The sequence below is a fragment of the Amblyomma mixtum genome, chromosome 8 (genome assembly GCF_055824585.1).
Source record: "Amblyomma mixtum isolate Tamu chromosome 8, ASM5582458v1, whole genome shotgun sequence".
NCBI classification, from domain to species: Eukaryota; Metazoa; Arthropoda; class Arachnida; order Ixodida; family Ixodidae; genus Amblyomma; species Amblyomma mixtum.
Window position 1 is genome coordinate 38,021,250 of NC_143019.1, and position 13,979 is coordinate 38,035,228.

The 13,979-nt window shown below is 46.4% G+C and overlaps 1 protein-coding gene across 1 annotated transcript in view; it reads left to right on the top strand.

The window, feature by feature from the left end:
* LOC149332125 (beta-1,4-glucuronyltransferase 1-like) overlaps positions 1–13,979 on the top strand; it is a 317,740-nt gene that overhangs the window by 285,441 nt on the left and 18,320 nt on the right. The window lies entirely within an intron of this gene.

Genomic DNA, 13,979 nt, shown 5'->3' on the forward strand with positions numbered 1-13,979 from the left:
AACAACCAGTCTGGATTTGGGAAGTTCCCAGCTTGCAGGCGTTTCCAAGCAACAACCTCTCTGTTGCTTAAAGTTTGGTCCGGTGGTGACAGAGGCCCTCTTCCAACTGTACAGTGCTCGACGATTTCAGTGTAGGTTTGTCGAGGACTGAATGAGCGCGCGCAAACCAATGGCAGTGATAATGTCTGATGACGTCACTTCCCTCCAGCCAGCGGTAATGATCCAGTCTGGTGACGTCACCTTCCTCCAGCCAGTACTAATGCTCGCGTCTGGTGACATCACTTGCCTCTAACCAATGGGAACGCTCCCATCTGGTGACGTCGCTTCCCTCCAGCCGGTGGGAATGCTCCGGTCTGATGACGTTCCCTTCCCTCCAGCCGATATAAATGTTCCCGTCTGATGACGTCACTGCCCTCCAGCCAATGGGCGTATTTTATGACCGACGACACATTTGGGTCCAGGGGGCTTCCAACATTAACGCATTAAAATGTCTTGAAGGAAATTAAGTGTAAATAGGCAAGTTGGAGACGATGCTACGTATTAAATGCCTAGAATTATACCCTTGATCGGCATGTGGTTTAGCGCACGTCGTTGTTGTTATTTTTAGGCTTTTAATTGTTGCAGTTGGTGCCCATTGGAGGTGATTGGCTAAGCACCGGGTGGTGATAGCACAGTGGTCAGGTGCGATAGTTTGTGTAATATTAAGATGCAAACTGAAATTTGTGAGGCAGGTGTGTCATTCAATGAGCCTTGAAGGCGCACAATTGCGCAGAATATGCAGAATACATAATTTGAAACACGATATGCAGTTTGAAAGAATTAATGGTTTATGGTTTCTGGTGGTTAACGTTCTAAAGCGACTCAAGCTCTGAGGGATGCCGTTGGGGAGGGCTCCGGAAAATCGCGGTCACCTCAGATTGTTTAATGTGCGATGACATGGCTCAGTACACGGCCTCCAGCAGTTCGTCTCCTTAAAAATTCGACCGCCGCGGCCGGGGTCGCTCTCGCGTCTTCCAGGTCAGCCACCGAGCGTCATAACCACTGAGCCACTGCGGCGTTATTAAGGAATTAAAAACAGTGCTATTTGTAGGAGGAAAGTAACATTGGTTCTACATGAAGGTTCCGCATGGCGAAGCATGTGTTCGTGTAATTGTCCAACAGTAGGCATTTAGTGATGTGATCGCTGTCATGATCCTCTTGTTTATTACCGCGATGTCAGGGAATTTTTTTTGTTCTGAAAGAAGCGCTAGCTTTTCCAAGGCCTTTGCTCGCATGCTGTGGTTCTAAACTCAACTGGCGGTGCTTAGGTGTTGGTGTCTGACGGTTGTGGGAAGGCCCTTTTCGGAGCTTAGTGAAGCTCGATCGGTTCGTTGTGTAAGTATTGCAAGCTTTCAGTGATGCTGTGGGAAGACGTGGACTTTTTAAAACTACTGACGCATAAATGCTAGTGGCATCTCGGGACACCGAAGCTAGAACAGAGTGAAGGAAATCGGATTAAAGCGCACAAAAAGAAGCAAGAATAAACAAACGGAGAGGTAGAATTTCGCCTGACGTGATGTGCTTTCGATTCTGATGACATTTCGTCCGTCGTTGTCGAACAGGCGCAGGTCAATCTTGACACGAACGAACTGCACGAAGTTGCGACACTGAAATCGAGCTTGGGTAAAAGAAAATAGGTAGACGCGTTAAACGTCATAATAAGCGCGATAAAAAAAAAAAAACTAGATGGCATGGATGTCTCATTTTGATCCCACCAGTATGACGCTTTTCTTCACTATTACTTTTGTTCCGTCCTTTTTTCAGTGTCATGTGTTCGACCCGTAGACGAAATAATTCATTCAGAAGTGAAGGACGAGCGATGTCGTACCTGACCTCATTGTTAGAAGGTAACTGGTGAATGAAATTTTCTTTTTCAGCACTGTACTCGTCATTGGCTTCTCATTTTTTTTTTCCCGCCAACACTGGCAGCTGCACCGACAACGTGACCTGTATAGTTTCACTGGTCAGCCGGGCCCCACGTACGGGTGCTTTTCATCGCCGTCGAGTTGTGTCGTAATTTCCAAAACTTACGTAATCCGCGCGATTGGTTTATGTCCCAGGCCATATTTTCTCTTTGGTGGTTGCCCCACTCCATGGCGTATGCTTTAGAGAGGGAAAGCGATCGAGTCGTCGTGCTCGTTTCGGGAACGCCGCGAAGCTGCGACTTGCGCATACGTTCTCATTGTTGCAAACAGCGCGAAAGATGGGACGAACGTAAGAAAAAAAAACAATAGGGTAAAACAATTTAGCAGAGAGTAATGAGCTTTCTGGAATACGCAGATAATAATGAAATAAACGCAGAAGGAAGTAGAAATTATTGAGAGGGAAGTAACCATTTAAGAACCTCACCGATTAAGAAGAGACAGAGAGAAAGAAGAAAAATTTCCTAGCAATCATACGGATATCAGTAAGTTTTCAATAATAAGCAGATAAGAGCGAAATAATGCGCTAACTGAACGTGGACAAGTGAGAGCTATAGGCCATGAAAAATATTAAAACTTCGGGGCTTCTTGACCTCATTCCTCAAGAAAAAAATGTGGCAGCATTTAGAGGTTGGCCCAGCGCAATTATTCCACAGGACCCCCAAATTTTGGAAGTATTTGAAACATTTAGAGGGAAACATTATAGGGAAGTATTTGAAACATTAAAGTGGATTAGTGAAGATCAGTTGGTGGATTAGGGTGAAATAGTTCGGAGTCGTGGTTATATTAATGTGTATCTGTTGGGTTAATGGGTGGATCAATGTCGATTAATAGGGATTAGTGGTCGGAATTAGGTGGTAGAGTCGGTCGGTCTGTTATAATGTCATATTATGTGCCTTACCTTCATGTTATGCGCAAATTGTATTGCACTTCCGTCGACTGCAGAGGGACAGAGGCCTCGTCAGGCGCCTTGCCTTCAGCCTCTGCCCCTGCAGCAGATGCTGTAACTTCTCTGCTCAAATAAATCTTTTTCAATTTCAGTTTTCAATTTTCAATATGATAAACTAATTGAAAGTGCTCGTCCTCAGGTTTTCAGATTTGGCTAGCCTTCGATTTGGACGCAACGCGGGCCCAGCACCTGCTCTGTATTCTTGAAATTGATTTCTTTTTTAGCGCGCCTCGCAATCAGATACTATCATGGTGGCTTAGAGACAATTGGTGATTTTCACGACCTAGAGGGGACGCCTCAGTTTATCCAATATGGCGACGCCACGGAGCATTCCTTCAGGGCCCAATCTAGGTAGAATCGTGCCTGTTTTGAAATTTCACGATAAACTCGCACTTGTTTGTCGACGGTGGCGGCCCCTCGTGAGTCATTCGTTTGTTGCGCGGCGGTGAAAACGGGCTACATGATTGACAAGGAAAAAATCGCTTTCTGGCGTGTGAAAACGGCTGGCATGAATGCGGAGTGCTGGACGATGAACGCGCACTTTGAAGGAAATTTACAAATCAATAACGCGGACTTTGGAGACCCATAGAACAGTTTAATGACAGAACTAAAACAGCAATTTTCTGCCTTTTAGCACTACAGGTGAGCAAGACTAAGGGTCTGTCATGGGGTTTGCGCAGAAATTGAGATATAGTAGCGTTCTCACTGTTGCTTGGGTTTTAACTGCTGAAGCTTCCCGTGGTTTGCCCCTTTTTTTGTTTTCGCTGATTTTAATGATCATCCGCTACATCAGACACGAATAAATGGTTTTAATGTTGTGTAGAGGAGCAAGCCACGAACAGCATGCGATATCGCCTCTCCGCGCACTATTTTCGAAGAGCAACAACTCCTTCTGCTCTCTATTTGTTCGTAAGCAGTGGATAGAATGCACGTAACTAACGTAGGGACGCTGTCATATAATATTTTCATCCGATTCTATTCGGTTGTGAATATATCCGCCCGTCTGTGAGCGTTTCCAGTCATAGCGATGACATCGGGCACTAACGAAATGCAGAAAGAAATATAACGAAATGAAGATCGGGTGAATCAATCATTGCATCACCAGGGGGTCTTTAACGCGCACTGCATGAATTAAAAATTGGTTTTGAGGAAATTATAGGTGCAGTAATTGCTTCACATCTCGGTGGACACCCGAACTGCACCGTAAGGGAAGTGAGGAAGGCAGGAGTGAAAGAAGAGAGAACGAGGTGCTGTAGTAGAGGTCTCCGGACTAATTTCGACCACTTGGGTATCTTTAACGTGCACTGACATCGCACTCACTCGGGTCTGTTTTTGCGTTTTAGTTTCCACCGAAACGCGGTTCTCCATCACTGATGCCGACGTCTCCGACTCCCAGCTTATAATAAGCAGGTGATGTAGAGGAAAGGCAAGACGTCATAGCTATCTTACCCCGAGTGGACATCCGAACCGCGTTGTGAGGGAAGGAATAGAGGGAAGGGGAAAACAGGGGAAAGAAAACCAGTCGACAAACTAGAGAAAATGACTGCAACCTCTCGGGCTTTCCATAATGAAAACTGCAGCGAGCCAATACAGCTCTTGATAGTTCTCGACGGGAACTTTCTTCGTCTCGTTCTCGTTATCGGGCAGGCAGCGCCTCCACCGGCGAACGTGCAGGTTTGTTAAGCTAATGCTCGAGCCCGCCACGTCCCGTATCTTTTCCCGTTCTCCCGGACCCCCCTTTACATCCCCAGCCCTGTCCTGTCCGCGAACTGTGTTGAATAACGCCCCGAGCTCCGTGGTATTACCAACATCTCGCTCTGTCTGGGCGAACCTCTTCGATCATTTCTAGACAGGCCGCTCTCAATCATTGATGGCGGAACGGCCGCCGCCGGTATGTGTCTATCTAATGCGCTCGGACTCGCGCGGCTGCTCTGTACATTACGGCCGCGGTTCGTGTTCTGGCACGGCGGACATGTCACCGCCGAAGAATGGGTTCTGACTTCGACAGCGCGCTTTGTCGGGTTGGTTTTCCGGCTTTCGTTGTTTGTTTTTTTTTGTTTTTTTTTCGTTCAATCCTCGGCGCGCTTTATTATATCTCGGGGAAAGGCTTCTTCATCTTGTTTCCTCTCATTGCTGAAGTGTCCAGCCAACCCTCATCATCTAAATGGTGTTCCTGGCCTCCTGCCGTGCCCGTTTTTCAGACACATCTTGCCTCACGTTCGCGAGAGAAAAAGCGGCCGTGACAGGTCTGGAGCTATTCGTGTCCGGCTATACTCGAAGCGTGGTTTTCGATGCTCCACATTTCGTGATTGTGAAATTGGCAGCGAAAAAGGAGGGTGGACTGCGGTCGGTGTTATATATAGGGCCGATTAGCCGAGCGGGAAAAGGTAAAAAAAAAAAAAGTTAACAGTCTCCGCCTAAGCCTGCCTCGCCTTGAAACTTGTACGCTTTCAAAGAATGAATCGACTGAAGTCGCTGTCACTGTTCTCGGGGGGGCTGTCTTGTCCTTTGGAGCAAGTTTTTTGTTGGTCGTTCGTGCCTACGCGCATGGTGAGGTCGCCGCACCTTTTAAGCGGATGAGAAGGCGTTTCGGAGATGTCAGTTTTTGTTCAACGACGCGAAAAGTGCCAAATAATTCCTGGCCTGTTGCTGATGTCGCCATACCTAGATTTAATGGATCTCGAAAGCCGGTGAGCAGGGCGATACTGTAAGCAGGGCTGGTAAAATGCACTACTAAAATTTTTACCGAACGACCGCTAGAGGGCTTAAGCAGTACAAAAAGTGCGCCCATTTGAATTCACGAAGGTTCTCATTGCACAACACTACGATCGAATTCTTGAAGTACTCAATAAAGTCATTTTATGTTTTACCTAACAGTCAAGGAAGCTGAATGAGAATGTTTATAGGACCTGTGTTTGGACATCCCCCTCCCCTTTAATGTACAGCCTTTGTCAGAAGTTTACAGCCCAGGGGGTTTGCTTCTGGGCCATACTGCTTTGCTCGTAATGCGTCCTCAGCGTCCCAAATCTCCTGAAGGTAAGAACATTTTTGGTCCTGCTCCCTCCGATGCGTAGGACTTCCATGAATCCTACAGCAGTGCCACAATAGTGCTCAGAAGCAAACCCCCTGGGCTCTGAACTTTTGACAAAGGCTTTACATGTCGCACAATCAGTTTATGAAAGGCATAACAGGCTGACCAGAGTTGCATAACTTTTCATGAACTCACTCATGCCCAATTTTTACATCAAGGTCATCACAAAATTCGCGTTGTGGTTTTGTGGAGGAGACATTGCGCCATAGACGCATAAAAATTATAGAAATCATAAAAATTATTGAAATATATTTCTTCAGTTTCGAAGTTTTCTGCCACCCTAACCATCTGTATGCTTCTCTTATAGAGAACTCTATGTATGGACTTGACGCAATACAAAGTCGTGAAATATATTATAGTGGTCTTTGCGAGCTCATCCATTTTGGGGGATTTGTAGAGAGGCCTTTGTCGAGTGTCGACTTCTTATTGGATGCTTTTTAAAGCTGTTTTTTTTTTAGGTTCTAATAAGGTTTCACGGTACTTATTGAGCACTTCGCATAGTTTCGAAAGTATTGGAACCTCTATTTTTCATGGGCTTCGTCAGTTCATCAATCTGTACATTCTCGTACCGTAGAACACACAACTGTGATCCTCTTAAGGGTAGCTGCTATGTCCGCGGGGAATAGGCGTTCTGTGATGTACACCCTCTTGAAAGTCTGCACTCTAGCTTTGGTTTCTGATTCCGGCTTCACCTGTGCGAGGTTTCTGCGTTCGGACGTGGTGATCGCGTAAGGCTGTCACTTCCTGTTATCGTAGTGCATTTATATGACCTGTACGTTTTAATAACTAAGTTCCATTACTGATATGTTCCGTGAGCTTTCGCAAACGATACGGCACCAGCTCCTTTGTCTATTTTTGACGTCATTTTCCGTCAGCTGTTGTTTAATCAGAGTTCCTGCAAAACGCGGTTCCCAACCTCGCTTTGCCGTGGCTCCTACCGCTAACGAGAATCATCGCACTCATCCTTCGCATCGTTCACTCTTGTCTCTCTGGTGGGGCTGTCCAGTCGGCCAAAGCCAAAGCCAACGGCTCCGAGTGCCTTAGCTTCCGTTTCCTGTAGGCAGACGATAACGCTAGGCCGGGCGCCTGGAGCGCGCTTTGATTGACGTTATCTCTCGCTGGCACCCGTCTGCCGTATAAGAGAGGGGGCAGAAGCCCCTCGTCGAGCCTCAAGAACAATGGCTTTTCTTCTCATCTCTCCATATGTATACGTAGCAGCGCAAGGGCGGGATAGAAGGGGCGATGGAAAGGTTGGTATCTCAGGACGGGGAAATAATGCATCGTTGTTTCCATCTTCACTTTATCCACGTCCCCCCTCCCCTTCCCCCGTTTTCCACGCACTTTCGTGCACACAAAGCTCGCGGCACGCGATATCTACCCCAGCGCCCTCTAGGGCTTCTTCGAAATCGCGACGCGTCGTCTGCTACACTGCGCCATGGTGGCGCGCCGTCTGCCTGTCGTCTGCTGCTGCGCGGCCGTGGGCGCCGAGTCGTCTGCTTTTCGCTAGCGTGCGCTTTTTTTTTTCCTGTCTTCAGTTTTAACTCCAAGAACAGCAAAAGCACAAAATCCGAAACGACGGCTGCTCTCCCGTAATCCGTCTTGAACGACCGTCGTCTTTTTTGCCCGTCCATCGAGCCGCGTGGAGTTGGTAGTAATCTTTTCGGAAGAAACAGAGCGAAATCTTCTTATATCGCTCTGTCTGGTCCTGGCTGGGTCACCGGACGCCATCTTGCGTTTGTTTATGTGTTTTCCTTATTTATTTTTTCATTCCGATTTTTCGCTTAGACCTCGCGAAGGACATCGTCCGCCGGTGTGGTCGTAAGGTGCCTTTGAACTCCGGAAATTACTTGCTCAGGAACTCAGGTTATATCGATTTCGCCTTTTTCTTCTTTTCCACAAGAGGTTTGACCCCTTGTGTCGAGGCATTAACTTTTAAGTCTTTCTCTCATACTTTCTTTCTTTTTTTCTGGCTTTCACCGATATAAGCGAAGGGTAAGAAAATTTAGTTGTCAATCTTTCAGCCTCCAGACATTTATTTTGTACCTTTAGTCCTCTGCATTGTTGGTCGCTCCAGAACTGTGTACCGGTCCTTTCTATCTACCTGCGATCTTTGTATTTTTTTCCTCACAGCCGACGACGTATCGAAATGAAATATCATCGGACAGGATTGGTAGGGATAAAGTCTTCTTTCTAGTTTTAGGAGCTCGATACACTTTTTGTGCGCTTTCATATTCTGAATCAATGCTCTTTGTAGTATGGATGAAAAGAAGGGCCTCCTCCTTTTATTTCCGTTACCCCTGCCCCGTTCTATTTCTGATTAAACCCCAGTGAGGACAGCCGAGGCCCAGGTGCGCTCTGAAGAAAGGGTCTTCACTTTTGTAGTTACTTTTCTGGGGCGGTAGCAGACGGTGTCTACCTGCGACGGCATTGTTTCTTTTTTCGAGAATCGAGAGCAGCGGAGAGCTGTCCAATTTCCCGTGGCGTTGTTTATCTGATTTGGTTGTTGCCATTTTTATTTCTTGCGTGTTGCTGTGGCTGAGAGGTGGAGTAGGAGGTTCAGTCCGAGTCTATACCGGCCAGTGAATGCAGTCGTCGCATGACGATGAAGAAAAAGAAAGCTACACTGCGGCTTATTCTGCTTCGTGGATTTTCATGAGATTAAACGGCGTTCCTCATTCACTTCCCGTGAAAAAATTCTTTCGGAGAACTGAACCCGAAAAAAAAAAACGAATGGCTTGGCATTTCTTTTTTATATGAAAATACGCTTAACGCCATGTGTTTCTTCATTGTCTTTGTTTGCCCAAAGGGATTTATAATAAATTGTTCCATGCGCCAGACGTGCGAACCTATGCCTGTCTGAGAAGGCGTAATTATGAAAGGTGGTAACGACTGCAGGTTTTTTTTTTTGCCCATCGTGTGGACCTGTTGGCCAGGACAGTAATTGGCGATCGAACTAAATTAACTTTTCTGACGTTGACGTTCGGCGCCTGCGTAGCATATAAGGAGCATTGATGGAGCTTTTTCAGCGACTAAGACTGTATTCGTTCCCGGCTATCATATATGCAGTCCTTGTGAAAAATATTTAGCCCAAAGAGTTCGCTTATAACGCTGACAGTGGTACCCCCCAGTGACCTAGGAAATCTTAAGCTCAGCCGAGCTGAGGGCGAGAGTTTCCATCACCTGCGATGGATCTGGAACGCTGACTATGCAATGCGAGCCACACAGCACTATCCGGAAGGAATACCAGTGGGCTTACTTTTGACAAAAGCTGTACATAGACAAGTGGGACGCTTTGACTCTCGTCGTCATCATTATGAACGTTACTTTCGTTCGCGAGCCCATGTATTAGGTGATTGCAGCAGACCTGTCTTTTGTGTAGGTTTTTCTCACACCACTTATCGCCAACATGACCGCTAGAGAGCGTAGCGTGACGCTCCCTCCCCCATTTTGTTAGCCCGCTTGTGGAAAGAGTGCAGTGGTGTATTGCTCTAAATTCGGGCAGTGCGACTGCTGACATGCGAGTTTTTTCAGCACCAAGCTCTATGTAAGCCCCGCTATACGGTCCCAAGAAAGTTTCTTATCTCTCTTTCAGTGCCAGTTGAGCTTTACAGGTGCGTTTATAAACTTCAGTTAAACCTAAAATTTAAGAACCTGCCTGCTGCTTGCGTATATTTGGCGAAGACAGGATATACATGCAGATTCATCAAAGCGATTCCACTTTGCAGCCGCCGTGGTGGTTCAGTAGTTATGGTGCTCGGCTGCTGATCCGAAAGGCGCAAATTATCCGGAGCCCTCCACTACGGCGTCCCTCATAGCCGAAGTCACTTTGGGGCGTTAAGCCCCTTGAAACCGGAACAGATTCCACGTTGCCGTCTGTGCATGGGAGGTGCGACTTATGCGCTAATTCTTGCGGCTTATCTGCGAATTTTTTTTCAGGGTTGAGTTATGTATGGAGACGGGGTTTCGACTCCCACACCGGCTCGACCTATAAACAAGTAAAAACTGGATGTTTCTTTTTTACGTTTTGTGTTATCACTTCGATGATATGCTAACGTAGCACTGGGCTATCCTGCTGCCCCTACGCAGTCCCCTCCCTGAACCTTTTCCGGCTGGCTGTCGCTGCCAATTACGGATTCCCATCATGGCGCCCGTTCGCTTGCGTCCCATTTAATGAAGATGACGATGGGTTGTTACTCCCGCCGCGGCCCCTGCCACTGCCCTTTCTGGCTGTCTAGCTGTGTGTTTATCGAGTTCCCCACCCCGCAGCCGGGCTTTTAACGAAGTTTTTCCGGGGGCCTCAATTAAAAGGCAATCGCATAAATTACTGGGGTGCCAGTCAATGAGGGCGAGAGACCGCGGTCGAGGCTGCGCGCGCATCTTTCGTATTGTGTTCGCGGTAGAAAGTGTCTGGTGCAGTTTAGTTTGAGAGGTTTTCGCGAGGTGTGTTGCTTTGTTCTATCAATGCTATCTGTGCCTAAGTTTCTTTATTGCTTGTCAAAGAATGTTCATCTTGATTTTCAAAGCATGCTTCTGCCTTGCTTGGTTCGGGCTATGCTAACGAAGCCGTCACAAAAGGTTTACATTAACTACGCATCCCTGTTCAGTTTAACTTATCGAGCTGTGGGCTGTTGGGTACTGTGTTCGTGCTGATTATCTTCGTATGTCAAGGTCCCATTTGCGGTTTAATTGAGTTTTTTTTTTTCATTTGTTTATGAGTGCTTTTCCCGGGAGAAGCTCACTGAGCTAACAGATTAAGTCAAGCTCTTTCTATTCAGTGGAATAGGAATTCTAAAGTATAAATCAAATTAGGGACCAGTCTGCAAAGGAGTTCTGGCTGTGTGTGTGTGTGGGTGGGGGGGGGGACTACTCTTCGGAATGGTTATAAGTGCATTGCTCTAGCCGTATCGACTACATCAGAATTTGAATTGCATTTATCTCAATCTCAAGAAGTTTTCAGTATAAACGTGAACGCTAAGTTCAGTGACTAAAACGTTTCTTAATTGCTTTTATCTGATTAGGAGATTGTCGGGTTTAATTATCTCCTCCCTTCGTATGCACTTAAGCAAAACTAACGGCCTAAGCCAGCTTTCCTTTGTGCACACCGTTTGTTCTTCGAAAAATCGTTAAATTCTAATTTTGAACGACCAGTATAAAGATAAACTGCCCCCTTCGCATTTAGTCCTGCCATACAGCACTCCAGTTAGAAGAAATTACTCGCCGCATAAAGGTGATACAGTTCAACTTTACAATGACGCCGGCTTGTGACCATGAGATTTACGACCTCTCGGTTTTTATAGGGGCAAATCATTCAAACGGGGCCATACAACGCATTCGTTGTAGAGGTATCGACACGACATGACACGACACGACATGATACGACATCACATGACACGACACGACGTGACACGACTCCACGCCAGAATACAATACAGTACAGTACAATACAATACAGATAGTAGATTTGTCCTTTAGAGAGGACTCTCCGCTCCACATTAGTACTGCGGGTACTAATACAATACAATGCAATACAATACAATACAATACAATACAATACAATACAATACAATACAATACAATACAATACAAAACAATACAATACAATACAACACAATACAACACAACACAACACAACACAACACAACAAACAGACCTCAGTGGTGGCCTAGTGGTCTGGGCATCCGCCTCGCAGGAGGTGTAGTGCGGGGTTCTGTCTCCAGTGCCGCCGGGTATTCACTGGTGGTACAATGGGTGCAAGCTTTCCCCTTGGCTGGTGCTCGCCTTATTTAGGGTGAAATGCTTTGGTAATGTGTCTTTGACCTCACCTTGAGCAGAAGAAAATACCTTGTGCCATGGCGCTGTTTGGCCACAAATGCCTTTGCGCCATGCAAACCCATCATCATCAGTACAATACAGCACAATACAACACCTCCATTGGCAGGCTTCACTACAAAACCGGAAGAAGCAGAGTGCTTCCGCTTTTAGCCTCGTTTGCCTCTCTTTCTCGTTGCCATCTCACCTTCCTTGAGCTACGGCTACATTTTTGTGGCACGACCGCCCTAAGTTGGTAGGTGCGCTTGGTTGTGGGCACACGTGTCTAGACAGCTCTGCATATACGTGTGGAATGAAGCCAGAATGTACACCCGTGTGCCTACTGTAGGGGAAAATCTCTGCAAGCGAAGAGAGCGACCACGAAAATACGTCACTAAAGATGTAGTATCGGCGGCTGCTCAGGCTCAGCTTATGCGGCGAGCAACGATGACTGAGGAAGACAAGTAGTCCTAGCGGACGTCAAACTTTCAAGCTATGGCATTTTCAACGCCTTAAGTAACTAAGTGGTGTCAGTGTGCCGGATTCGGGCAGGAGGGCCTCTGACTGTTTCTGTGCGTCATCGGTGGCGTGACAAGAGTTTAGAAGTAAGTGACAAGTGTCCCCATTGTGGTGCTGCGCCAGACCAGTGTGATGAAAGACACTTGCTGTGGACTCTCCTGACTACAGCCTCCGTGAGACGACGCTTCCTAAGGAAGGTAGGCTTGCGATGGGATGCTGCAGGCGACTATCACAAGTGGACTCCCGACAGTCGCTTTATCGAAAACTTCTGCCACTGTTTAAGCGAGACTTGCTTACACTCCTTCCTCTAACTTTCTCTCTCGTTCTCATTATGCATAATGGCAAACATCTGGAATAAAAAAATTGTGCCCTATATTTTTTCATTCCTTATTTTCTTCTTTTCCCAGCTTAATTCTTTCTTCAAATCTCTTGTATCTGCTGTCTCTTTCATTTGCTTTCCCTTGAATACAGTCTGTCTGCTTCAATTGTTTTTTTTTCCTTCTTGATCACTCCGCATTAATTTTCTTTCTTTCTTCTCTCGTTCTTCAATTCAAAATATGTTTTTCATCTAGCCTTTCTTTCTCCTAATTGCCCATTGTCTTATTTTTTTCTTGTTGTGTTTTTTTTTCCTTCTATTCCGTCTTTCGTTCTTTCCGGTTTAATGACGTCGGCGCCCGCGCGGAAACGAATCCGACTGCGGAAGTGCGGGCGCTCCGAGTCGAAAAGAAAAAAAGAAAGCTGAGACGAGAAAAAAAACATTGAGAGAAACAGAAAGCCGTACAGCCGTGTCTGTAGCTGTGCCGATGCAAATTGACTGCGTTCTGATGCGCGGCTTGTTAATGTCTTCGGCCGCTCCTTCGCCGTCTTCTCACATACAAGTGTCCCCCTTCCGTTCCTTTCTTCCGTGTTCTTAATTCCCTACTTTCTTTCTGTTCTTCTTTCTTTGTCTTCCTTTCTTCCTCTTCCTTCCTTCTTTCGTTCCTTTCGTTCTCTTCCTTTCTTCCTTTCCATATATTTTTTCTTTCTCTCTTCCTTCTTTCTCTCTTTTCCCTTTCTTTCTTTTTATTCCTCTCTTTCCTTATTCCTTTCTTCCTTTCTCCCTCTCTCTTTTCCTTCCTTCCTTTCTTTCTCTCTCTGTCTCTTTCTTTCTTTCTTTCTTTCTTTTTTCCTTCCTTTTTTTCTTTCTCTCTTCCTTTTCCTCTCTTCTCTCCTTTCTTTCTTTCGTTCCTTCTTTCTTTCTTTTTTTTCGTCCTTCCTTTCTTTCTGTTTCCTGTTCGTGGAAAAGTGTTTCTTCCCGTGGCCCGCGCTCTTTCCCGCCATTTGCATTCCGCTGTGTTTTTCTACGGCTCTGTGCGCTTTCCTTAAATCCTCTTCTCGAAGGATTCGAAAATTGGGCTCGCCTCAGAGCCGAGGGGTAGATCTTGTACGCGTAATCCTTGGCGGGGGCTCTCGGGCATACCGTCTAGAATGAGTTATTCGGTTTTCATGTTTTCCTCATCTTATTTCAGTTATTCTTCTCTTGTCTCTTGCTCCGCGAAAAATCAGGCAGCGTTGAAAATGTGTCGCGCCCGATGAGATCCGCTCGCCTGGTAAATTTATTGCCCAGTATATGCACCCCGTGAGTGAAAGTGTCTCGCACGTGCGTGTGTGT